The 26128-nt window shown below is 41.4% G+C and overlaps 1 long non-coding RNA gene across 1 annotated transcript; it reads left to right on the top strand.

Moving 5' to 3' along the window:
* The first annotated feature begins 22721 nt into the window (after positions 1–22721).
* On the top strand, positions 22722–24333 carry LOC124257848. Its single transcript, XR_006893387.1, has 2 exons — positions 22722–23681; positions 24060–24333. It is a non-coding gene; the product is annotated as an uncharacterized LOC124257848 (long non-coding RNA).
* The last annotated feature ends 1795 nt before the right edge of the window (positions 24334–26128 follow it).

Genomic DNA, 26128 nt, shown 5'->3' on the forward strand with positions numbered 1-26128 from the left:
GTTGGTTTCAGTTGGTTCGCCTACCAACTCGGACACTAACTGTTGATGGACAACTTACTGGTTGCAGACCTCCTGGCTGTTGGTTGCCACTGTAGAAGATCCTGTTTCAGTTGTCGTAGGTACTTGAGAAAAACTTCCAGTGATCCTCCCTGATCATATCTATGACTTGACATGTCCTTCAGGTCCAAGCAAAGCCCAGTCCACAAAGTGTTAGACATCCCTTTCTCCTGGCTTCACCTTTCCTAACATGATGGCTTGATCCAAGATGTCCTCAAGTCTACATTCCCAATCGGCAACTGATTCCTACTCTTCTTGCCTAGCAGTATAGAACTTGGCCTTGATGTTGTGTTGTGTGTGCACCTTCCCGAAGATGAGAGAGTCCAATGGAGCATCCTTATCAATGTGCATGGCGACTCTTGCTGCCTTCCCACGAAGTGATTTGTGTACGGCGTCCATGACATCTTGCTCCGAATATCTTGTACAGAGACAGGTGTATTCATGTTTCCACTGGTCGAAGTTGACGTCCCCTTTTCCTGTATCCCGAGAAGTATGGAAGCTGTGGCGTCTTAGCTAGCATAACTGTGGGTAGAATAGAGGGTTAATGTTCCTGAGTCGACTTGTTAACTGATGAGATCCACGCTAAAAGATTCTGAGGTGTATTAGCTTTGGGTTTGAAAACTTCTTCAGTGACGAAACAAGTTGTTTCACCTCCTCTTCTGACATTCCCGCTTCAACCATGTTGGAGAATAAATATGAATACACAAATGACGAACAACTGAGTAATACACGACGTAGAAAACTTGATGAGTAGATGAAACACGAAATCCGCAAAAAAATACACAACACGTCACACTTGATGACTGTAAGTCCGTGAAGAATTTGGAACAAAACATATTTCAAAGCACACATTGAAGCATGCGGGAATATGTAAGTTGTAGGATTTAATGAATGTTTACATTGATTAACGTAAATGGTATGTGTGTTACCTTTAACGAATACAAGTTAAATGCTTAAATAAATTACATGTATAGAGTTACCTTTAATTTGTGTATAGATACTTAACTAATGCAGGTAAGTAAAGTGCAGGTGTACGCGCGCAGGGCCTTATACATATGATACCCTACATAAAGAGAGAATAACACCAAGCAATATGAAATGAAGATATGAGAAGCGAAATACAACCCTTAATTACCAGAATGAAATAACCAAACAGATGAATGAACGCAAAGAAAGCCATACAACTAAACCACAAAGAGAACCTACATACTAAAACACTAAACTATGAACACAACGAACTAAAACAAACTACACCTACAGGTTTATTAAGATATGGAACTTAAAGTAAACTAAACTAAAGTATATAGTTGATATTATTAATTACCTTACACAACCTAATACACACTCACACACACAAACACATCGTGGTTGTATAGAGCAGATGTGTAACTGATACTAATAATTAATATATGCAACTTAATAAAGTAACTAATCTTAACTAATGCTTAACTAAAGACAACACAAAAACATTCGCAGTAGAATATAAACACTTAAATTACATAATATACTAACTCCGGAGCAATAAACTAAATGGGTACGCACAAGTTAATTAAATTAAAGCATCATGATAAACAAATGCAGAAATTATATTCAGTACATGGATAGCTTGAAATCAAATTTATTACAGTTGGCCGAACTTCATAGGGAGGTCAAGGTCACACAAGTGTCCATATGTAGAGGTCACACAAGTGTCCATATGTTGAGATCACACACCATGATGCGTATACACACACGTCAACATGAAAACAAACTCAAACAGAGTCTATTCACCGAACGATGATAATACGTTGTGGGCGTTGCCGTCTTTGTCCATGGCTATCATAGTCGTAACTGCATCTTCTATGGGGCCGATCTTCTATGGGGGTGTCCTGTCCATTTTCCTCACTGGGGGCTCCACACCTCAGTAAATATATACACAAGACTAGAGATTACTAACCTTATACATGGGAAAAAACAGTCCAGATCACCATGATCTCGATCCTAGAGAATATGGACTAAACCGCAACATGCTCGATGACAACCACATAAGATACTGACCAAGAGACTACATGAAATTAACCTTTAAATACCTAATACCTTATACGCTTGGTTGAACAGAGAACAATAGAACTTACACACTAGCCTGAAGGGATTGCAGAGAGAGAGGCATGCAGTGCAAATGAGTATTGCTGAAATAGATTACATTTAAAGGTCAAATGCAACGTAAAACACAACTTTGCAGATTCTGATACTTTTCGGTATGGACTTACCGAAACAAAGCGTCAAAAATGCAAATTCAACTTCAAATTGAAAAATAACCAATGAAAAAAAACGCTCGAAATCGGAGTTCAAACGTTTCACTAAATTTCCCCAGACTTTTCTGGGGAAAACCGGTTTCAACAGCTGGGCTGCGCTCATAGCACGTGCGCAGTGAAATAGGTTCGCAAAGCTTGGAAGCGGGTTGTCGGTGAATACTCGGTGAAGGCTTTGGTGTGAGCTATTTTTCGAATATTTTGTTGTTATCTCAAAGGCGCGAGCTTTTTATATGTTATGACAGTAAATTAACTGTTTATATAATTTCATTTGTCTATTTCACCACACGTTCTTCTTACCGAGTCACTTTCTCAGTTCGATACTTAAAAGCAATGTCATTATTTGGCGTTGACACAATTTCTAACTGTGATATAGATATGTCGTTGTCACAGACAAAACTCAATGTCTTGTTTTATTGACACCTGTGTGTCTGCCTGCCTGTCTGCTAATGACAATATTCAATACACAACTGTGATCACTGACCACATGCAATTTGAACTTAACACCAATCAGACTATACACCATAAACAAAACGCATTGATTTATGGCCCGAGTTCGGTCTCTGTCACCTTATGTTTTTTCATGACATGTTATGATGTCTGTTGATTGTAAAATGTTATACACAAAAAATGAGCATGTATTTACAAAACCCATCATCTCTATATACACACAGACCATGAGTCGTGAGGGAATCTGCAAATGAGTGCACACCCACCCGCTCTGACTGTGTTCGGTATCCCGGCTGCTTCGTTTCTTGGGAAGTAAGCCCAAGTACACAATATTGCACTTTTGATTTGCGATTGTACGCTTATAATTTTGTTTATATGCTTTTTTCATAACCAGCAATGTATATTATATCTCATGAATAAGTGATAATTGTGTTTTAATTATGTTTGGTTTTTTGGTTGCGTGTGACCTTTAAGATTAGATTGATGTTTAGAAAGGCTAAGGGTGTGATATAAAATGTTGAATATAAAATTATTGATAAAATGATTAGATTTAGGTTTTTTATGCGAATGTATATCTCATCATAACACACAACTTTAAAAGATTCACATGTGTATTATATACTGAGTCAAAAAAGAAACTTCCCATTCTTTCTACAGGGCACTTTAAAAGAACAAGAGATGGTAAGATGGTTAAATTGTTATTATTTCATTGCTGAGATCTGGGTGATGTACTCGATACACTGACAGTGCCATAATCAGTTCCATGAGGCTACACCGCCATTCCAAAACATGGGTATACAGAATGTGAAGTCACAAGAATAAAAATGCGAAATTTCTCAGTTCAATATCGTGCATGGCCGCCCCACGCATTCACCACTGCCAAACACCGTCTCCTCATCGACTGCCTGATGCTTGTGAACACGTGGTTTGGGGATTCTGCATCATTGCTCTTGCAAGGAACGCCAAGCACCTGCAAATTCTGAGGTTGGTTCCTAAGACCACGAAGCCTTCTCCCAAGTGCATCCCAAACATGCTCTATTGGATTAAGGTCAGGGGACCTCGATAGCCAGTCCATGACGTTGACTACAGCCTTTTGAAGGAAATATCGAGCATTATCATGCTGAAACTGTAGACCTGGCCCATGAGCCGCCATGAAAGGATCGAGTTCAGGGGTGAGCACCAGGTCGCGGTAAGCAGCAGCTGAGAGGTTTCCACGGATGACCAGAAGTCAGGAACGGTTGTTCCCACAGAAAGCACCCCACACCATGCAACTTCCGCCCCCGAATCTGTCGACTTCCTGTACAAAACATTGGGCATACCGTTCACGACATCGTCTCCAGACTCTATGCCTGCCGTCCACGAATCTGAGGGTAAACATGGATTCACTGCTAAAGACGACTCGATTTCAGTCTCCTTGGGTCCATCGGAGGTGACGTTGGGCCCACAGCAGACGATGACATTGATGAAACGGCGTCAATATTGGCCCACGAAATGGACGTCGAGAATGGAGATTGGCAGCCTGCAACCGATTTTGAAAGGTCTGTGAGGACAGTCGACCTCTAAACATCTCAACCCTGGTTCGCGTAGCCGGCAGAAATCTGTCACGTAGGTGACGTAGGACGATTTGACGGTCTTCTGCTCGTGACGTCACACGTGGACAACCCGACCTTGGGCGATCAGAAGTGGTGCCAGTTTGTTGAAAACGACTTCGCAAGTCATACACAGTTCGACGGTTGCATCCCATTGCTCTTGCGACGTCAATAACTAATCTTCCTGCTTGCAACATGCCAACGGCACGTTCAAGTTGCACATTTGACAATCGTGGCATATCAAGTACCATTGGAACTGTCGTTTAAAAGTGTTTTTTTCAATTCTTGAGGCCAATGCAAACAAGTGCATATGAAGAAAACTTCACTGCGAAGATCACGTGATCGACTGCATGTGCAAAACCTGATTTGGCACTAACGTCATTTGCACGACAAATGGATGGGTTTGAGTGGGTTTTGCTAACGTTTTTCTAGAGTCGAAAGATAGGGATCCCATTTCGGATACATAGATGTATCATCAGAGAAAAATTATTCATTATTTTTCAAATTACATTTTGTGAAGTTTCTTTTTTGACTCAGTATATTTACAATTATATACAATACAAAGTTGAATCTGCCACACATACAGCATCATCAAGTCATTATACATTTACAACCTGGAAAGTGGATCAGCACAAACATTGTCTTTGAACCCTTGCAAGGTCAAACTCAACTATAATACTTTGGAGTTCGATTAAGATTGTTTGATTAGGATGTTGTGAGCCAGGATTATCGACATTTGGTATCTCGAGTTCAGGGATCGATGCTCAAGATTGTCTGGCCTCGACTCATTTGTTTACAGATTGTTGCGACATACTGGAATGATGCTGAGTCCGGCGATAAACAATAAACAAACGAACACAATCATACACAACTGTTATTCCAGAATGGGATGTTTTTCTTTCTAAATGTTCTGGAAAAAAAGCTCTAGCCGTGAACAGGCCACTGTGGTATGAAAAATGAGAATGTAATCAGGAAACAGCTCTCTTTATTTCTCACATTGTATCTGTAATACATCATATATCACTTCTGCCGGATCATCCTGACAAGTTGTGCTTTGACAGATTGACACAATCTTCTGAGTCACGATCTCCTGACATCTATAGAGGCAAACATGTTGCAAGATGAGAAACAGTACAATTTTCTTTGCAAGACTCCAACATTGAGTGAGAGGATGAATTGTTCACTCACACTTCTGTACATGACTAGACGCTGTCTGGAACAAATAGCAGTAGTAGTGTAGGGACCAGGTACCCATGAGCCATATTTTTATGATCTATTTCCCCTGTGGGAGTAATAACATAATAATGTAGTAATAATAATAATGTGTCCATTTATATAGCGCTAAACTCCACACCAGGTATGCTCATAGCGCTAACAATCAATAAGACATTATTGAAGTCCATAGAACTTTTTGTAGAGAAAGGTTTAGAGGTGATGCTTAAAGCTGTCAAGGGTTGGAGACAATTGACCGATGCCATGTTCTGGTAAGACTTGTAACCAAATGATTTCGGGTTCCACTTTGGTACACAGAGCAGAATAGACGAGGATGTGTTCTTGTTGGCATGTAAGGAGAGAGGAGTTCTTGAAGATAGACAGGAAGAATGGACTGATAGGCAAGTGTAAGGATATTATAGTCAATGCGAGCTTCAATAGGCAACCAGTGAAGAGCCATCAGGACTGGAGTGATGCGGCAGTGTTTTGGTTGGAGAGTAACTATGCGGGCAGCTGTGGATTCGTTGAAGCTTTTTGGATGGACTCTTGTAAAGCTGCAACCAACAAGCCGTTGCAATAGTCAAGTCGTGAGAAAATCAGTGTTCTCACCAGGGCAGCCGCAGCATCCTGTGTCAGGAGATGTCTGATCTGTCCAATGTTACGCAGATGGAAGTAACAATTTCTGCATACATCCGAAATCTGTTTCTTCATGGAGAGGTCAGATTGGAGTAGGACGCCAAGATTTCTGATATGGAGAAGGCTGAATGGCCATATTTCCAACTTTCAACTGATCATGTTGTGATTTTAATATCATGTTACTTGTGCCAACAATCATAACCTCTGTCTTGTGTTCATTAAGTTTTAGTTTGTTATTGAACATCTACGTACCAATTTCGTCTGTGGCACTTTCGATCCTGGTTAAGTCCGAATTGTTATCACAACCCCTAGTAATACCATCAAACAACTGAGTACCGTCAGCATAAAGATGATGATTAGTAGCTTTCTCGCTAAGCAGGTCGCCAATTTCTTTGGTATACATAGAGAACAATACAGGACCGAGAACCGATCCCTGTGGTACATCACAAAGAAGCATAGCTCCCTAGGACTGAGCATTATGAACAGCAACAGATTGAGTCCTGTTTGATAAGTAGGACCTAAACCATAGAAGAGCCGTATCATTTAATCCGTACTGTAACTGAAGTGTTAATAGAAGTACCTGGCGATCCACCGTATCAAATGCGGCCGATAAATCCAAGAGAACAAGAACGGCTGAGTTCCCCCTGTCAACGCTCCACTGCAATTATTAACAACGCGGAGCAGAGCTTTTTCCATAGTGCGGAATGACCTATAGGCAGACTGGAATTTGTGATAGAGGTCATGTTTACTCAAGTGATGACTAAGTTGCACCTTCACAGTTCTTTCAGGTACCTTGGAGAGGAATGGAAGATTAGACACCGGCCTACAGTTATTGAAACAGGTGGAGTTAGCACCTTTCTTTAGCAAAAGTTTCACAATTGCATGCTCGAAACAACCTGGATCAGTGCCACATTTCAAGTTTAAAATGACAATCTGAGTGAACACAGGAAGTAAGATATCAAAATATTCCAAGAAAAACTTAGTAGGGGCTGGATCAAGTACACACCTTGTGCCCTTTGATTGTCTGATGATGCAGCGAACCTGTTCCTCACTGAGCAGGTCAAAGGAATCAAAACTGTCACCTTGAAAGAGTGCACATGGTTGGAATGATGGTGGACCGTCATTTGACGTCTGTAGAATTATAAGTGAAAAACATATTGGAGCTAGGATATTGTTAGAAGCATAACGAAAATGAACAAGCAAGAGAAATTGAGATACTAGTATTTATCATGGAGTTATTTACAAAGAAAAGTACTGAAAAAATATCAGTCATAGCAGGAAGAGAGATGGACATTCTAGGTTGAAGTAAGGGGAAAGGACAAAGATCCAGTAGAGTTGTACTTAAAGATGGGACCGTTGTTAGGGCAAGCCAAAGTTTGCAGGCGGAGTTAAAGGAGAATTCTCACTATGCGGAATCATTCATGGTCGGGGACGAAAAAACGAGGTGGATAATAGGAGACGTGGGCAAGTTCGATTCCGGATTTAGAGTTCACGTGGAATCCAGCCAAAACTTTCCTGAAAGGTGGAAAAACCATACGTGTTATCCAACCACTTTAATGGTTTTACGGAATACAATAAAACCAATGGATTTTCTTATGGATTGAAATAAATATCAATGAAACAGCTTAGCATGAATCTCCTATTTTGGAAAGGAATGCTTGTCAGGCTTGTTGTCTGCCCTCTTCTATGATCTTGCTATTGGTGAGCGCTGTTGATATGTGATCCTCGATCATGTTTAACTTGGCTTCGGCTAGAACCCTAATTTCGTCGTGCTTCAGCGCTTTACGTTGCAGCCGGTGTAAAATGGATTTAAGGTCGGTGGGTGCTAACATATTACCTGTATGACCGGGTAGTCATGAAATTTGTATCAAATTCTCATCTTGTGGAGTCAAAGTCGAGACAACAATCCCTCTGTTCATTACTTCGGAGAAGTAATCATTGTTTAAGACTATATTGGGTGAGATGAGGTTGATATTGAATAACCAGTCGAATTTTGGTGATTCGATCAACGTCCATTTGTTTTCATCGTTGAGTACGAGATTGCACAATGTGTTTTTGGAGAGTCCCTGGATCTCGACCTCGTTTAAATCTCCCATTATCACTTCTCGTCGTTTGTTAACATGCTTTTGTAAGTGATATGCGTACAAGGCATTTTCCGTGCCGGGTTGATCGAATCCTTGCTTGTCCCCAATATTGGAGAGTGCTAGTGTAGCACATTTTGTTATGCGATGTTTGCCTGAAACGTCACCCATTATATATTAAATTACATAATAGTTTTTAATTGGTTTTCCGTCACTTTTTCGTGCAAGAACTTCAGGCTGATGAGATGTATATTCGTGGGTAAGAAACTTTTGCCGAGTGAAATATAATTCTCCAAGGCAACATTGTCCAGGGTGTGGTGTGACATTGAATGACTGTCGACGCGATCCGCTGAGATGGTCTGTGTTCTCGTTTCATGAGTAGTACCAGATCAGACACATCCTGAAAAAAATCAGGGCACCGATTCCACAAGGATAAGGCATGGGATGCGACAAAAACAATCATTATGATCGACGTACGTACGAACGTATATGCAGTGAATTTGAAATAAATCCTAAAACATATTGGCGTTTGCCAGGTGAGAATCACTGTTGAGGCTTTCCCATCGTTCACAAAATGTCCCTCTTAGAAGCTAGCGAGAAGCTGAAAGAATGGGGTGTGAATGCTTACGTCACAAGTAATGAGTGGATGGATGATCTTATGGCTTTTGATAAAAACAAGGATTACCATGTTTGGAGGTTTCAGCAGGGACCCGTAGAAAAACTTAATGTTAGATAATTCGAAAGGATTTTCTGGTGCGGGTGACATCAGATTGAACAATTCGATTCGAATGTAGGTGTGGGCTATTCTCGGTGAGCAGACACAAACGCTTTCCGGTATAATTGGTTAAGGAACGGCTAACGATGCGCAGAAACAATTTGTGTCTGGAGATACCAACATGCAATGGAGAATGCCTGGTTTAAAGTTGATTGTAATTGTGACCAGCGATTTGAAACTAGGCATTAATCATGATGTCAACGTGAGTCACATCGCATCACCCACGAGCTCTGGTGAAAGTGACATCACAAGTTCAACCCGTACCTACATTGAACCTATCGTTACGTGGGTGTCGTGCTGCTGCCATTACCGCTACTGCCGCCAGGATTAATGTCGACATGATAAGGCCGAACGCCATTAGAATGCTGGTGAAGGTGATCCCTTGTTCCCGGAACAACGTTCTGATCCTGTCGACTAACGTGGTGTCTTCGTTCAAGACTCGGTCGATGGTTTCTCACACTCGGCTGACCCTTGCACTTCTCTCTTCTGGGAAACCGCTTCCATTCGAGCCAGTATTTCTTCGAGCTCTCTGTTTTCGTGTGGTCGTCAAGTGCATTCAGTTATGATAGGTTGTTCATGAGCGATCCATGCATGGTTTTGATGGTATCACCGAGACCTTTAAGTTCCCTGATTGGAAATTCGAAATCAGATTGTCTCCAGCAATGGTGCCCCCCGTTGCACCAAGCTTGGTGCAGATCTTCGATGGCCTTCGGTGGAAGTTTGGGTCGTGCATTGTAGTCAATGTTTAATTCGTTCTTGAGATTGATCGCCAGCTTGCTTTTTACCTGTTGATTTTGTACTTGGAATAGTGGTGATACGGAGGCTCGACGTAATTTTTATCTCGCGTTAATACATCGTAATAATCATTCATGGTAATCTTCAAGAGTTCGTCTCTTATGGCATCACCCATGAGCGAGGTGTCCATTGCTGCACCATCATCAACATCATCATCAGGAAGCTGGGATAATTTGTCTATTTTGAAATCATTGCTGCCTTCGGCGATTATTTATATATTTTAATATATCAAACATATCCTTTTTTATATCTATACAACAATGTCATCGCAATACGGATGAAAACTAAATCCTTACCGAAGATTGAAAGAACCGCTCAGAGTCAAAGCCGTCCATTAATCTTAGACGATCATGAATAATCCGAGCATGATCGATCAAAACTAAACACTGCTGGTTCGATTCCCCAACATGGGCACGAATGACGTCATCGTCCCCGGTATGGTTTGTCTGGCTTTTCAAATCACTTTGGAGTCCACGAACGACAAATGCACGATCGAGGAATTCCTGGGTTGGGCCATCATCAAGAAATCCACCAGGAAAATCAGTGGGAATGAGGCACTGAGCATCGATCAGAGCGACGTGTTTTTCACTTACATGGAGCTGGAGAAACACGAGAGAACGCGAAAACTTGTATATCAAGGAATTTGTTATTCTAACTGCAGTGTGAATGACTAACATGTGGGACATGGTCACTCGCAAGATGAGCTCAATGACATATCAGCAGGGGAGAAAGTCATCGCCGAAGAGTACCGAAACTGATTTTGCATTCCACTTGACTTCAAGTTTCTCGAGGCGCACATGCCCTTTTACAAGGCCTTGCTGGGTGACAGGCTGGAATACGAACTCTCGTTCAATGACTACGGGAAAGTTCTCAGTACATCGGGGCACCAAGGCCAGCTGCGTCATCTTGTTGGAGTTCGACATGGTCACGAGCCCGGAACTGGCCCGGCACAATTGCAGCCAGTACTGTACGATTGCCTTTGGCAACTCCAGAAGATCGTCAAGGACAAGAGTGACACGTTGTGGAACATCAACCTGAACGTGCTGGCCTCATGGATGAAAGGCATTCTGATCATTCCCATGGCCAAACACAAGCCTTGTTGAGAGAGAGAAAGCAACAAAGTCACCACTTGGAACCCAGAGATCACCAAAGTGGAAGTGACCATCGAAGGCGTGCCCAACCAGCTGTTCAGCCAAGGCATGAGAGCCTACCAACAGTGGGACGAGATCCGAAAAAATGCCAGCAATTAAGCGTTTGCTGGAAATCAAGGTGGTTGCAAAAGATCTTCGACTCCACGAAGTGACGATCAGGGAATACCTGACCACCAAGTACGAATTGTGGCTGGACATGTGATCCATGCATGATGATTGACTGCACTGTAGTGGTCGGTGCATCAAAAACGGTAGCCAAGGCATCACGATCCAAATCACTAGAAATGCGCAAACTGCCGGCAAGTTAAATTTATATTTTTACGTGATTATGGACACGCAACTCAATATCGACAATGGAAGATTGGTGCAAGCCATTTATTCATCTGCCTTGCAATCAGCACTGCGCCATAGTATGCGGTCAGACGGGTTGCGGAAAAACGGTATTCGTGCTGAACATGCTGGAGGGATACTATCCGGACGTGTTTGACCACATCGTCACTCTCGACTTTGCGCGTGAACAAAACCTAACGGAGAGATAATGGTTGATTACCAACGACGACGTGCATAAAATTGATCCGGGAACCCATCTGCAGGATTTTTTGTAATATTATCACTACAGGCTTAAAGGAGAGTCAACGCTGTTTCTCACAGAGAATTGCAGCGCCAACAAAGAAATCATTAAAAATGAGACATGATGTCATAACTGGCCTTTTCCGGCCAGCACATGAAACACAGCGTGTGGGTTTTGACTCAAAAATTGAACTCAGTTCTGAAAGATCTGCGATAACAGATGCGATGGATCGCCCTGTTTCACTGCAAAGACAGGGATTCGTTTGAGGAATGCCTGCGGGAAAACAACGTGATTCCTACCAAACATGAGCATGACTGTGTAAAAAAACTGCTGGCCAAATTGAAACACGCCAAACTCATATTAAAAACGGACAAACCCGTAGTATATGTGGTAGCAAGCTAGCAAAAAAATTAGCAAACTACTGGCAAAGTACTAGCAAATTTAAGCAAGTGTTAAGTAAAGCCCAAGCGAAAATGATATTCGAAATTCTCGTTTTATGTCACTTAACATTACTTGGATTTTGTTATTTTAGATTAATACAATAGATTGACGTATCATTATAAAAAGATGGAGAACAACGATCTACTAAAACAAATGTACAATGAAGATAATAGCAAGCGAGAAAGTCTAGCGTCGCTGAGATACGAATCCATACTCGGCACCGAAATGACAAAAACCATAGGGTCATGACTAAAATCTACATCGGTATCGCTTCGTATTTCCTTCCCATTCCTCCTGAACGTCGACTGTAAATGTGTGAAGACCTCGACGTGGATCCATTTGTCGGCCACGCTTTAAGGGGCCATCAGTTACAGGCTGTCACTAAAAATCGTATCAAAGTGTTAGACATTCATTTCACTCGAAGGCATAGCAAACTCTTAGACATTCATTTTACTTGAAATCATTTCAAAGTGTTAAACATTCGTTTCACTCGAAATCATATCAAACTGTTAGTCAATCATTTCACTTGAAATCATATCGTTCGTTTGTCACTTGAGAATACAAAACCATGACTATGGTCAAAACACTCAAAGCGATAGCGCGAGAGTGCAGATTAATCGTTTACAACCGCATGAAGGAAAGACCACCTATTGAACTTACTCAACATTAATGTGTCAGGCCCCCTTGAAGAGCAACCTCTTGGTAATGCTAGTGGCTCTTCGACCCCGTGTAGACCCGGAGTCGAACAGCACCCCATTGCTGGTTGTAAGAGGCGACCAAATTGGGCAACCTGTTTGCCGTGGGTTGCATTCCTGTGTCGACAAGGGAAAGGGAAGCTGGTGTTTGAGGATGATGGAACCGGCAATAGTGTCCAATAATCCAACACACCACTTGGACCCTAACTTTGCCTAGACGGGTGATAGACTAGGCCCGATTCTACCAATTGGCTGGTCATGCCTTGCCCTTTGCATGGAATATTTATTCAAAATTTGGCATTACATAACACTTTTGGCCATGTTCAAAATGTTAACTGATATCTTACAAAAACAAATTAGCCTTGCAGACCCATTCACAGAAGGCGGTTGCTCATGGGCCAATCTGGTGATGCTGACCTCCGATTTCTCGATCTCTGTACATCTCCAATTGATTGTCATGGACCGGGAGAGGGGATGCCGAACCACATTCCTAACGACATGACTTCACAATACCAATACAATATGGACTCTGACAATTCCTCATCCAACGAGAGTAAGCCCATTCGACTCGATCACTGGCCACGTTTTTTTATTATTGAAGCTTGTCACAAGCAACCCTTGTAATTGAACCCATTTGCAGTCTCCAAGGGTATAGCTGGTATCTGCAGAGAGGTTGCTAATGTCAAAAAGCTCTGGACTGGTTCTCTACTAGTAGAACGTCCTCAGAGAGCAGCATTGTACAGGACAGAGCTCGGTGCCTGTCTGACATGACTGAAGAACAAATTGTCCAGGAACTCTCCCAGCAGTCTGTCACAGCTGTGAAGAGATTCACTATCAAGAAGGATAGTGTGGTTCAACCCACAAACACCCATCTCTTTACGTTCGCCCGATCGAAGATTCCCGAAACTATTAGAACCGGTTATTGCAGCATTGGTATGGAGGTTTATGTACCTAATCCACCCCGGTGCTACAACTGCCAAAAGTTTGGACATGGATCCAAGTCTTGTTGTTCTTCTGCCGTTTGTTACTGCTGTGGTGACAAGCCTGAGAGGAATGACTATACTAAGGAAGTGAAGTGTCCAAACTGCAGGGGTAACCATATGGCTTCTTCCAAATCTTGTCCAGCATGGCAACGCAAATCAGAGATCATAAAGATCAAACACAAAGGAAATGTCTCTTTTCATGAAGCTAAGAAGAGGGTTGCAAGTTTAACTGTAGCCCCTTCAACCATCACCTACTTTTCTGCTGTCTCCCGTCTGTCTATCACAACTACAACTATCTCCTGCCAGACCGATCTGACATGGGTCATGTCTTCTCAGCCAACTCATCTCAACCCAACTCAGCCCATCTCAGCCACTCCATCTCCAAAGCCAAAACTCAAAACGTGTGACTCACAAACACCAGAACAAATGCCAAAACTAGAAAAAGAAACTGCGCGCAAAAAAAAAAGGAAAGAAAAAACCTAGAGAGACTAAACAGCTTGAGCAACTGCAAAACACAAAACCAAAGGCCACCTCTCCTTCCTTACACTATGTTCACTCTATCTCCCTCCCTCCTCAACTCTCTGACTATCAGATCTTCAAAACGTGTATGATCAACTCCCAAAGCCATGCATAATCATAGGGACGTGAACGGCCATAACCCTCTATGGGGGAGTACTGATACAAATAATAAGGGAAAGGTCCTTGACGATTTTCTCTCCAATAATGATCTATACATCCTAAAAGATGGATCAAACACTTATCTCCATCCTGCCACTGGAACATACTCTGCACTTGATCTATCACTTACAGATTCTAATCTCTTAAACGAGTTTGAATGGTCGGTCCATGATGACCTTTGTGGAAGTGACCACTTCCCAACTTTTCTTACTCCTATCAATCCCACGGATGAACCAACTTCAACAAGATGGAATTTTACTAAGGCCAATTGGCCATTATTCCAATCTCTCTGCTCTGTAAAGCTTATACCGGACAACTTCAGGTATGTTCCTGATCCCATGGAACTATTTTCTGATATCTTAATTACTATTGGAGACGAAACAATTCCTAAGTCCTCTATAAACCCCCACCTACGCAAACCATGGTTTGATACAAACCTCAAACAAGCTAGGAAAAATAGGAAGAAGGCGGAAAAATACTTCCGACAACATCCAACTGTGCATTACCTGAATGTTTAAATGTACGTCTTGCCCTGGCATTTGTCAAACTAAACACCGGTCATGGAGGAAATATGTGTCCAAAATCAACTCCCGCACAGCCGTGTCGAAGGTGTTGAACATGGTTCAAAATATTAAGGGCAAAGGATCCAAATCTGGTGTTTGCCATCTCAAAGATGGTGACTCTTGTAACAAATCAATTCGAAATTGCAAATAAACTTGGCCAAACTTTGGCAAACACTCCCATTCAACAAATTATAACCCCAAGTTCCAGAAATAGCAAACACAACAAGAAAAGAAATCAGTCAATTTCAACTGTGATAATGTTGAGGACTACAATGAAACGTTTTCTCTCCATGAATTACACACTGCCCTGGGGCAGGCTCACGATACTGCAGCAGGAGATGATGGTATTCATTATCAGCTGCTGAAACACCTCCCTGATTCAAGTTTGGAAACTCTACTCAATATATTAGATGACATTCGGACAACTGGCAACTTTCGTCCATCGTGGCACAATGCCATTATCATCCCTATACCGAAACCCTGCCGGGGTCATACTGATCCTTTAAACTACCGTCCTATCTCACGAACTAGCTGTGTTTGTATAACCCTGGAGTGCATGGTCAAAAAGCAATTAATCTGGTACTTGGAGACCAATAACCTCCTTAGTGACCTCCAATGTGGTTTCTGAAAACACCGAAGTACCATTGACCATCTGGTGCGTCTGGAATCTTTCATAAAAAATTTCATCCTCAACAAACAACACACTGTATCTATCTTTTTCGATTGAGGTAAAGCATACGATACAACGCGGAACCATGGTATCTTAAAAGATTTACATGAATTTGGATTGAGAGCCAGACTACTGAGTTCGTATCTCAATTTCAAGTTCGGATAGGCTCCACATTGTCTGATCTTTTCAACCAAAACCAGGGCGTCCCTCAAGGCAGCATCCTGTCTGTCACCCTTTTCAGCATCAAAATTAACAGCCTCTCTAATGTCTTGAACAGTTGTGTTGATGGGTCCCTTTTCGTGGACGATTTCAATATCTCCTGTCGTGGTAAGAACATGCACGCAACAGAAAGGCAGCTACAACTCTGCCTTAACAAAATCGAAAAATGGTCCAATGAAAATGGCTTTAAGTTTTCAAAATCCAAAACAAATTGCATTCACTTTTGTCATAAATAGAAACCACACAAGGATCCAGACCTATCCTTAGATGGTACTCCTATCAAGGTAGTAGAAGAGGCCAAATTCCTGACATTCTTACCACACATAATATATTTGAAAACCAAGTGCTTGAAGGCTCTTGACTTACTAAAAGTTTCAAATACAGAGTGGGGAAGGGATCAGACTACCCTCCTTCACTTGTACAGATCTTTGGTTTGCTTTGAACTAGACTACGGCTCCATCGTTTATGGTGGAGCCTGCAAAAGCAATTTAGAAAAATTAGATTCTATGCACCACCAAGACCTAAGGCTCTGCCTGGGAGCTTTTAGGACCTCTCCGGTAATCAGTCTATCTGCAGAAGCTAACGAACCTTCCTTTGAACAACGTCGCATTAAACTTTCACTGCAGTATATCACTAAATTACGTTCAAATCAGTCCAATCCAGCATGCAATTGTGTTTTAAACTCTCTCTATGAAAACCTGTTTCCTAAGCTACCAAGCCTGGTTCCACCACTTGGAATTAGAATTCAAACACACATATCTGCAGCTAAAATTAATCTCAATGTCATAGCACCTTACCAGCTTCTGTCTTCGACACCCTGGTAGATGGTGAAAACACAGGTCGACCTCACCCTCACTAAACTCAAAATGTCTGAAACAAATCCGTTGTTGTTCCAGCAGGAATACAACCAGTTCGTTCCAAGTATGATACCCACAGATCCATTTTCACAGACGGATCCAAGGACGAGCACAAAGTTGCCAGTGCTACATTCATTGGATCTTCTCAGCTTTGACCTAGATTAAACAGCAGAATCATTCAAAAACTTCATCGTATTCGCAGATTCATTATCTTGCCTTCAAGCACTTCAAAACGTAACTTCAAATCACCCAATCATTCTGGACATTTCAGAACTTTACAACGACCTCTCTACTGGCCAATATGACACCGTACTCTGCTGGTTGCCGGGTCATGTCGGCATAGCAGGTAACACAAAAGCCGATGCTGCAGCTAAAACAGCTCTTGACAAGCCCTTATCTCCACTACTGATCCCGTACAGTGACTTCAAACCCACTATCAAAAGCTATACTCGGGACCTTATGCAAAAGAGGTGGGACACTCAAGTAGGAAGAAATAAACTGTATGAACTGAAGCCAACAATTGGTTATACCTACTTGGGTTATCAGTCAAGACGTGATGAGGTAATTTTACGATGATGTTGTATTGGTCACAGTCGGTTTACATATGACTATCTGCTGAAAACGGATTGGGATGGACCACCCATGTGCGTCTCTTGCGATGAGGTTTTCACAAACAAGCATATTCTGCTTGACTGGGTGGACTTATTGTCTGCTAGGGACTCACACTATGATGCAACAAATCTGAAAGATCTGTTCTCCCGCGTGAGCGCCCATCTGATAGTGAACTACCTGAGGGAAGTTGGTCTGTATCCTAAATTGTAACTGTGTAACGTCACTAACAAATTGCCTGCCATTAAATCTAGTTCTATGACGTTTTCTGTTTTTAAATGACAATGTAATGAATATATGTTTTGAAATAAAACTCATTGTGACTCTTTACAATGTTTATTAATGCAGACTTGATCTCGTCACTATATGGCTGGAATAATGCCGATGTGACGTAAAGCCCAACTCAACTCAACCTTAAATATGTCAAACCGCCCACAGTGAAACTGAAACACCATACGCGACAACTCGGCTTGCGCGGATACTCCAAGCTTCGCAAAGCTGAACTAATCGCATTGCTGGAAGAACACAAAGTCGTTGAAATACAATTCGTGACAATAGGAACGTATCTGAGTGGCTGGCAGAAACCTCAAATTTCAACTCAAAGTGAACATGTCTCTTGATGAAGAGCACACGGACGACAGCAGCAACGAGTACGTCGAGCCTTAACTTCAGAGGCAGACAAGAACTCGTGACTCAACCCAAGTCCATAGATTCGTCCATCGACACGTCACTGCAAAAAATACAGGAATCATTGGAACGCTACACACACATGAGTTCCAGGTGGGCAGTGAGTAAGTCGACATGGTTTATCTGGATGTAGCAAAATAACATGCCGTTCAAAGGCAGATCGTAGACTCCCTACTACAAGAAAAAATGAGCTACGATAAACGTAAACAATATAGACGACGATTGCTTGAGGTGGTCGTTGAGAGCTCTCTTATTCCAAGTCAAAGCACATTCGGACAGACCTTCCAGATATCCCAAAGATGACGGACTTAAAAGGGACGGCATAGACAATCCCCATGCCCATCTCTCAGATCATCAAAATTGAAAAAACAAAATGATCACATAGCCATCAACTTGTTCGGAAACGAAGGGAACAAAACGGTCGTGCAGAGGATCAGCAACGCACCGGAACATATTCCAAGACGCAATGTATTCCTAACGAAGAACCATCACTACGTGGCAATCAAAATCTGAGCATACTGTTGTACGACCAGTGGAAACATGGCAGAAAGAAACACTTTTGCAAACGATGGCTGCACAGCTTTTAATACACCGACCTGCTCGAATCTCACCTCGAAGATTGCCAAGGTGTGGGACAGACGGCCGTCCAAATCGACATGCCCGATGAAGACAACATTCTCGAATTTATCGATCATAAAAATCAAATGCCCGTACCCTACATCATCTATGTCAACTTCGAAGCCCTCATAAACAGGTCAAACACGACACGCCTCCTGCAATGACCGGACAAAGTTTCAGGTACAAAACGCAAGAACACGAAGCTTGCAGGTTCGATAACGTGGTTGTTCGTTGCGATGGGAAAATGAACGCTACTGTGGTATGCTCAGATTAAGAATTGTCATGTGTCTGGGATAAACCACTGAATGGTGTTTCCATAAGAGATGATTGCCAAGTTACCGGTAAATACAGAGGTGCTAGTCACTAAGCGTGTAACCATCATTCTCTATACTACTGAAGTCTTACCAAAAGCCTAAAATAAATCCCCAAATGATAAAAATACCTGTTGTATTTTACAATTTTCGCGGCTATGATTCTCACTTAATGATGCATGACATCTTGAAGACTGATTGTTACTTAACGTGCATCCCCAACAATATGGAAAAATACATCTCCTTTTCATTAGACGGTGAAATTTATAGACAGTGTTCAATTTCTGCTCTCATCACTCAAAAGTTTAGTGAATGCTAATGACTCGGGTGTCTTCGCTATAACCAATCGATACACCTATGCGGCAAGTCAGTCTTTGTTACTGAGGAAGGGTGTCTACCCCTACGAATACATGAACGATTGGACTAGATTCACCAAAACGAAATTACCTCACATCGACTGCTTTTACAGCAACTTAACTGAATCGAAAATAACTGAGGACGATTACGAGCACGCCCTCAACATGTGGGATAAAATAGGTTGTAAGACTTTAGGCGACTATCACGATCTGTACTTGAAAACTGATGTACTGCTACTAGCCGATGTATTTGAGATATTCAGAAAAACATCGAAGCACATGAGTCTCGGCTATGAGTCAACCTTTACCCACCTGGGGTTTCAAATGGATCTCCTCCTCCGATATTGACGTCAATAGTATTGCGCCGGACTCAAACAAAAGTTGCTTACTCGAAGATGACCTGGAATATCACGAGGAATTACATGAATCGCACCAGAACAATTAACAGTGAACCCAGATTTGATGTCCAAATATCAATGAAACTTGTTGGGAAGTAATAAGTTAACGACCAATGTTGAAAAACTCGTACCAAACTTAATGAATCAGAAAAAATACATTGTTTACTATAGATATCTGCAGCTGTACTTGTCGTTAGTAATGAAACTTAAGAAAATTCACAGGGTACTCAAGTTCGATCAATGTTCTTCGATGGAGCCTTACATAAGGATGAACACGGATTTACGGAAGCTGGCCACAAGCGATTTTGAAAAGACTCTGTATAAGCTCGTGAACAACCCCCTGTTTGGTAAAACCATAGAGAATTTGAGAAAACGTGTTAATGTCAAATTAATCAGATCAAACAAGGAGGAAAGACTTAGGAAACTAGCAGCCAGCCCAGCATAATCAGTGACAACTTGGTAGCATTGCACATGAACAAGAGTCACATCAAATTCAACCGACCTTTTTATGTGGGGACGAGCATCCTGGACTTATCCAAACACTTGATGTATGACTATTATTATATCAAACTCAAAACGCAGTACGGCGATCAGTGTGAGGTGTTGTACACGGACACGCATTCCCTACTGATGGAAATCGACACCGAGGACGAGCAACAGAACATATCAGAAAAACATGTACAATACGAACAATTATGCCAAAGACCATCAGCTGCACAGCCAAGTCAACAAAAACAGAAACTTCTCGGGCAAGTTTACCTGTCGGCGCTTGTACATCCCAAGGAGACTATTCAAGATTGCAACACTGAATCAAGTGTTCTTGTTCAAGTCACTGAATCTTGTTTCTACCTCACGACAGAGTGAGACATAAAACCTATAAGTATGCCCTGACAATTGTGGATGTGACAGTCGCTACAAAGAAGCCAACCCGTTAACAACAAAAGATTCTATCGAAGTCGCCAGCACATTAGAACGCATATACAAACGTAGTCGCTTAACTTGGCCTGCCCTCTTGCAAATTGATTCCGGATGCGAGTTTATGGGAGCCATGCCGCAGCTGCTGGCTGAGCACAAAGTTCAGGTGAGCCGCGGTATAGAGGGGGCCAACTCCATCCAAGCCATTGTCGAGAGATTTAGTAGCACCTTATTAATAGCACGCCTATTCTCACGCCAGTACTCACATGATTTAATCAATCCCGGAAATAGATCTACGGAATGTGTTGTACGTTTGCCGTGAGTGGTGGCGGCCATCAACAACGAAGTCACCAGACTCGTTGCAAAGAGACCCGTCAAAGCCATCAAAATGAAATCTGTCACCACTGAATCGTCGGCAGCACGTCGCACTATAACAGAGAAAACATTACCTGACAGTGTTAGGTACTTGTACCAGCCTGGTGAATATGACGGATATAGCAGAAAACGTGCTACTGATCCAATATGGTCCATGAAAACATACAATGTCAACATCAAAGACAAATTGTGCCTTGCGACATTGTAGTGAGTCACTTATCGATCACCGACTTTAATTTAACATCCAGCTATCAGAGCCGCGGTGCCTCTGCAGTGTGAGTAGGGTATCTCGGTCGGTCAAGTGTTCCAGTTTGAACGTTTGACCTACATAACCTCACGTGTCTAGGGTATCTAGGTCGCAAAAGTTTTGGCTGTCACTAAGATTCAAGCGTTGGACCTAAGTATTGTGAACCCAACTCTCTTACCATCACACTATGAACCCTGCTGGTTGTGGTTAGCAACTGAGAGCCACTTATCAATCCACTCGTTCGAGCTGTACACCTGGCGATAGAGAGAAACTTCGAATGATGGCCCACCATCATTCCAACCATATTATTACTCCCACAAGGGCAATAGATCAGAAACATATGACTTATAGGGACCTGGTCCAAAACCAGGATTCCCTGTACTATTGCAGTCTTACCCAATCTAGACGTTTGGTTGTGTAGTATGGTGTTATCGGTGTGTGTTCAGTATCTACGGGATAGTTCAATTTAGCCACTGGGATTGTGCATCTTATTTTCATAGTAACGGTTTGCAATAGCGTAGGGAAGTAAAGGCGTGCAATAGTGTAGGGAAACCTTGAATTTATTATGCCACATCATCGTTTTCTCTTAGATTATTTCTAGGGTTAGTATCTTAATACAATATGAACGTGGAGTGATGGTGTATGTTTCATGATTGTATTTCTTTGTAAGGTATTATGTTTTTGCTGTGTTACAATATCAGAAAAAGATGTGTCATTTCTCTAACCATGTAAACCAAAAGGCCCTGGGGGGTTGCGGGGTGGTGTCTCCAACATGCCTGTTACACTTTCTTGCTGACTTTTTATATTGAGTCGGAGGGTGAGGCTAGGTATCTTTATTGTCAGCAGGGTATCGTACCACAGTGGGAAGATGGACCATTGCTTCTTGTACTGATCCCTTGGTTGGTTGGTTCAGACTCAAGTGCTTACAAGCTTCCCTCTTTCATTTTAGATAATCCAACAAATCGTACAGAACTACATTGTGAAACTGAGGACAAATATAACTACAAAGATCAATGATTAATTTTTCAATGTCTACAGTCATAAGAGGACATGTAATTGTACAAAATGGATCTAATCTGAATTCAATAAAATATATGTCAGTGAATTTATATCTGGAGCTGGTAGCAGGAGTATGGTGTTTCCAGTCACAATGGGCACGCTGATGAGATATAAATACAGTCGTAAATGCCGCCAAAATGCTATCATCTCGTCTTTTATAATCCTTCTGCAAAACGTTTGTAGTGTGAAACAGTTACCTATCCTCTACATGTATCTCGCAACCATATATGTCTGATACTAAGCAAGAGAGTTAAAGTTTATAGTCACAGCGGCAGTATATCAACCACATCGTGACTAAAAAAATAGTTAAGATTCATAATCAATTAAAACTAGCAGATAAATAGTTTGGTTTGTTCAATTTCCGGGATTCATTTGGAATTCAACATAGGCAAATTTAGTTTAAAACCGACGGCGTTAGCCGGAGGTTTTAAACGCTAAAATTTGCCTATGTTGAATTCCAATGAATCCCGGAAATTGAACAAACCAAACTATTTATCGATATTGTAAACCAATTTGTAGTGAGAAGCCTTTTTCCAAGGAGTTCTTTGAATGTAGCGCGATCGTGTGTCGCAATGCGGTTAGCCTCTCGTGGTCAAGTTCGCTGTCGCCCCAGATACGAGAAACGACAAAAGAAGGGTTACGCTATTATCTAATGGGGGAGATAGGTTACGTCATGTTCGAAATGAATAACTGTCAATATAATACACAAAACAAAATGTATTCAGTCATTTTAAAATTAAACTTGATGAGTAACATTACAATCTCAATTACTGCAATACCACTGGAATTGCAATGACAATGAAAGAATTCCATTTTATGCTACCTTCTCCACCTCATGTAATCTTACGTAGACTGGTCCAATCAAGAATGACCACAAGGATTTGATCGTGTAAAGTTAGGCCTACTGTCGATTAACGAAGCTGACATTTATGGTAGAATTGTGTATGCCCTGAAACATTCCCATCACGGATACAATTGAAGAACTTTGCAAGTGTGAAAAGGGCCAAGATGATGAAACAGTGGCAACGGCACGAGAATCGACGCGTTGGCGATCAGACCCCTGCAAAATGGCCGAGTACGACCTCTTCTGTACACTGCTGGATTCGGTGCAGTATGATTTTAAACTTTCAACTCGATTCCGGCATGGGATAGCAGAATGACGGCTGTTGCGCGAAGGCAGTGATTTGTGTATGTGTGTGGCAACTTGGCATTCTTGGAGATGTTTTTCATCATTTGTGACAGTGAATTTTTGCCAACGCATCGTGACTGAAGTGAGGTGTACCCAACAGAATCGCAGATATCGACGACAGATTTCGGATGTTGAAAGAACGATTCATTATTGGGATTCATGTGGGATTTGTACAACATGAAGGATGAAACCGGACACAAAAGGTAAGATTTCAACATTTTTAATTGTTTTGATATGCTTGGGCTTGTGTCAGTGGGATTTTTCTAGACTGCATTAGTACCTTTTCATTATTACCGATTAGTATTTATTTTTTGCTATTTTAGTATATCATAATATTATCATTCAGTGTTAGATCAGATGTAAATCTTGTTGAAAGCTGTTTTTGAGAAATAATAACTATATTTGTTTTTATGCCTTGATAATTCTGTTTAGAAGCCTTGTGACAGTCTAGCGAAAGGGAGGTAACTAACATGTAACTTCCTTTTGGTTTGTTTACAAAATGTTAAACGTTGCACACCTCTGAAGAAAATTGTATTTCTCTCAGTTGCTTTCGATAATGACCCATCAATTATTTCCCTCAGGCCATTCTCATCAACCTTAGCAAAGCGGGACTGTGGAGGGACGCTCGGTGTACAAGATGGAGCCGGGTCAGCGTTAGCGCTGGAATTTCGAAGTGGAAACGTCCGGAGTGCTGGCATTGGTGTATTTTGGAAGATCATTATCTAGAAACAAGTATCATTAACTTATTCTTTGGCTGAATAATAATCTTTAAACTTGGAATATTGTACCAAATTAAATACTCGAATGCTTGAAATTTGCGGAGCAGTTCATTTGTGAATAAACATCATTGAAGGATATTATTTTATGGCTCTTCAATCACTTTACTGTTATCTGATCACATATGATTATGTGCCATGTGATTGTATACACCATCATCTTTGAATAATTCTTCCAAGAATTTGTCGTCTTCAAAGATTGTATCAAAATCCCAGAGAAAGAATTTGAGGTGGTAATGTTCCTCAATTATGCAAATTCATGCAGCGAAAATAGTACGGTATTAGTGCCAACGTATTAATGTGCGGTTATTAGGCCATCATTTTCAGGTATGTCGAACAATATTCGACAAGGGTAATTAACCAATCAGATTGCGGAAAGCACTCACTATTGGTTTACAATATTCTTACGCATTTTGCCAAAACACATGGAGACAGAACATTCGTTGACTATATCCCAATATGGGTTTGGATTTCGTTATACAAAGGTAAGTGGGAAAAGAGGCGGGTGCTACGTTATAGAACTGACATCGTGCAATTACACAACGCATACTTACACACTATTCGACGAAAACATCAAGAATAATTCGAACCAGTGTTTTTTGGATGAAACATGTGTGAACACCAGCCACACTGCAAGCACGAAGTGGGTAGATAGCTCCTTTGCAGAACAATGTTACAGAAAACTGCAATTGTGCAAGGGTGAACGACTGATTGTATTACACGCAGGTTGTAAACGTGTGGGGTTTCTGCCTGATTGTTCACTCGTGTCAAGGTGAAATCCAATGACAACAGAGATTTCCTCAATAAAATGAATGGGTAAGGTTTCTTCAAATGGGCGAAAAAACTGCTGGTACCAGCACTATCTCACAAAAGTGTAATTGTTATGGGCAACGCACCATAGCGTGCATGATCTAGTTGCAAAACTCCAACATCTAACAGCAAGAAAAGTGATATGGTGGCATGGCTAAAAAAAAAAAACACAAGTTATTCCGTTTCCATCGAAAGCAACTCAATTTGTTGTGTATGACATAATAAAGCACAATAAAACAACACCTATGTATATGGTAGATCAATATATCAAAGCTCATGGCCATGAAACTTTATGTTTACCGCCTTACCGTTACGATCTCAATCCAATAGAACTTATCTGGGGTATTATAACATGTGATGTGGTTCGCAACAATACCACGTTCGATCTTTCGGACGTTCAAATGAAGTATACAAAGCCAAGAGTAAAATAACGTCAGCAATCTGGCAAAACTGTGTTCTGAAAGTTTAAAATGAAATAGAGAATCAGTACTAGTTAATCACTCAACCAGTCATCGTACGTGTACAATCTGAAAGTACGGACAAGTTTGATACAACCTCTAAATGCTGAGCGTGATTCCCGCCCTTGAGACTGTTCTTCAGCTGTTACTTTACCCTCGTGAAACGTCCCACAGAAAATCAAATCTAAATGATGATAGTTTGTTCAGTAAGGTTTTGTTAAAAAAAAATATTTTGGAGACAAACGTTATGAATCATGGTCTACTGTTTTCATTACGTTCAATGTTTCTTCACGAACCGATTTGGAGCTAGATTGTGATTCATTTGTATCATTTTGATCCAAGCAGACTATACCTTCACTTTTATTAATTAATTTAGGAAAGATAAACTTTTAGCGTGACGAGGGACAACTTTTATGGTGTGACAACTTAGTCATTGCAATAGATGCAACCTTTCGGTTTTGCTTGATAACGTTGCAACTATTGCAATAAAAGCGTTACCGCGTGCAAGTGATGCTGGTCCTTGATCATATCACTGCACATCTGACATCAATATATTTTGCGCCTGAAATATGAAAAGTATCATACAGACAAATATGATAATTAAAT

Source organism: Haliotis rubra, unplaced genomic scaffold (genome assembly GCF_003918875.1).
Source record: "Haliotis rubra isolate DU_JTF1 unplaced genomic scaffold, ASM391887v1 Scf676, whole genome shotgun sequence".
NCBI lineage: Eukaryota > Metazoa > Mollusca > Gastropoda > Lepetellida > Haliotidae > Haliotis > Haliotis rubra.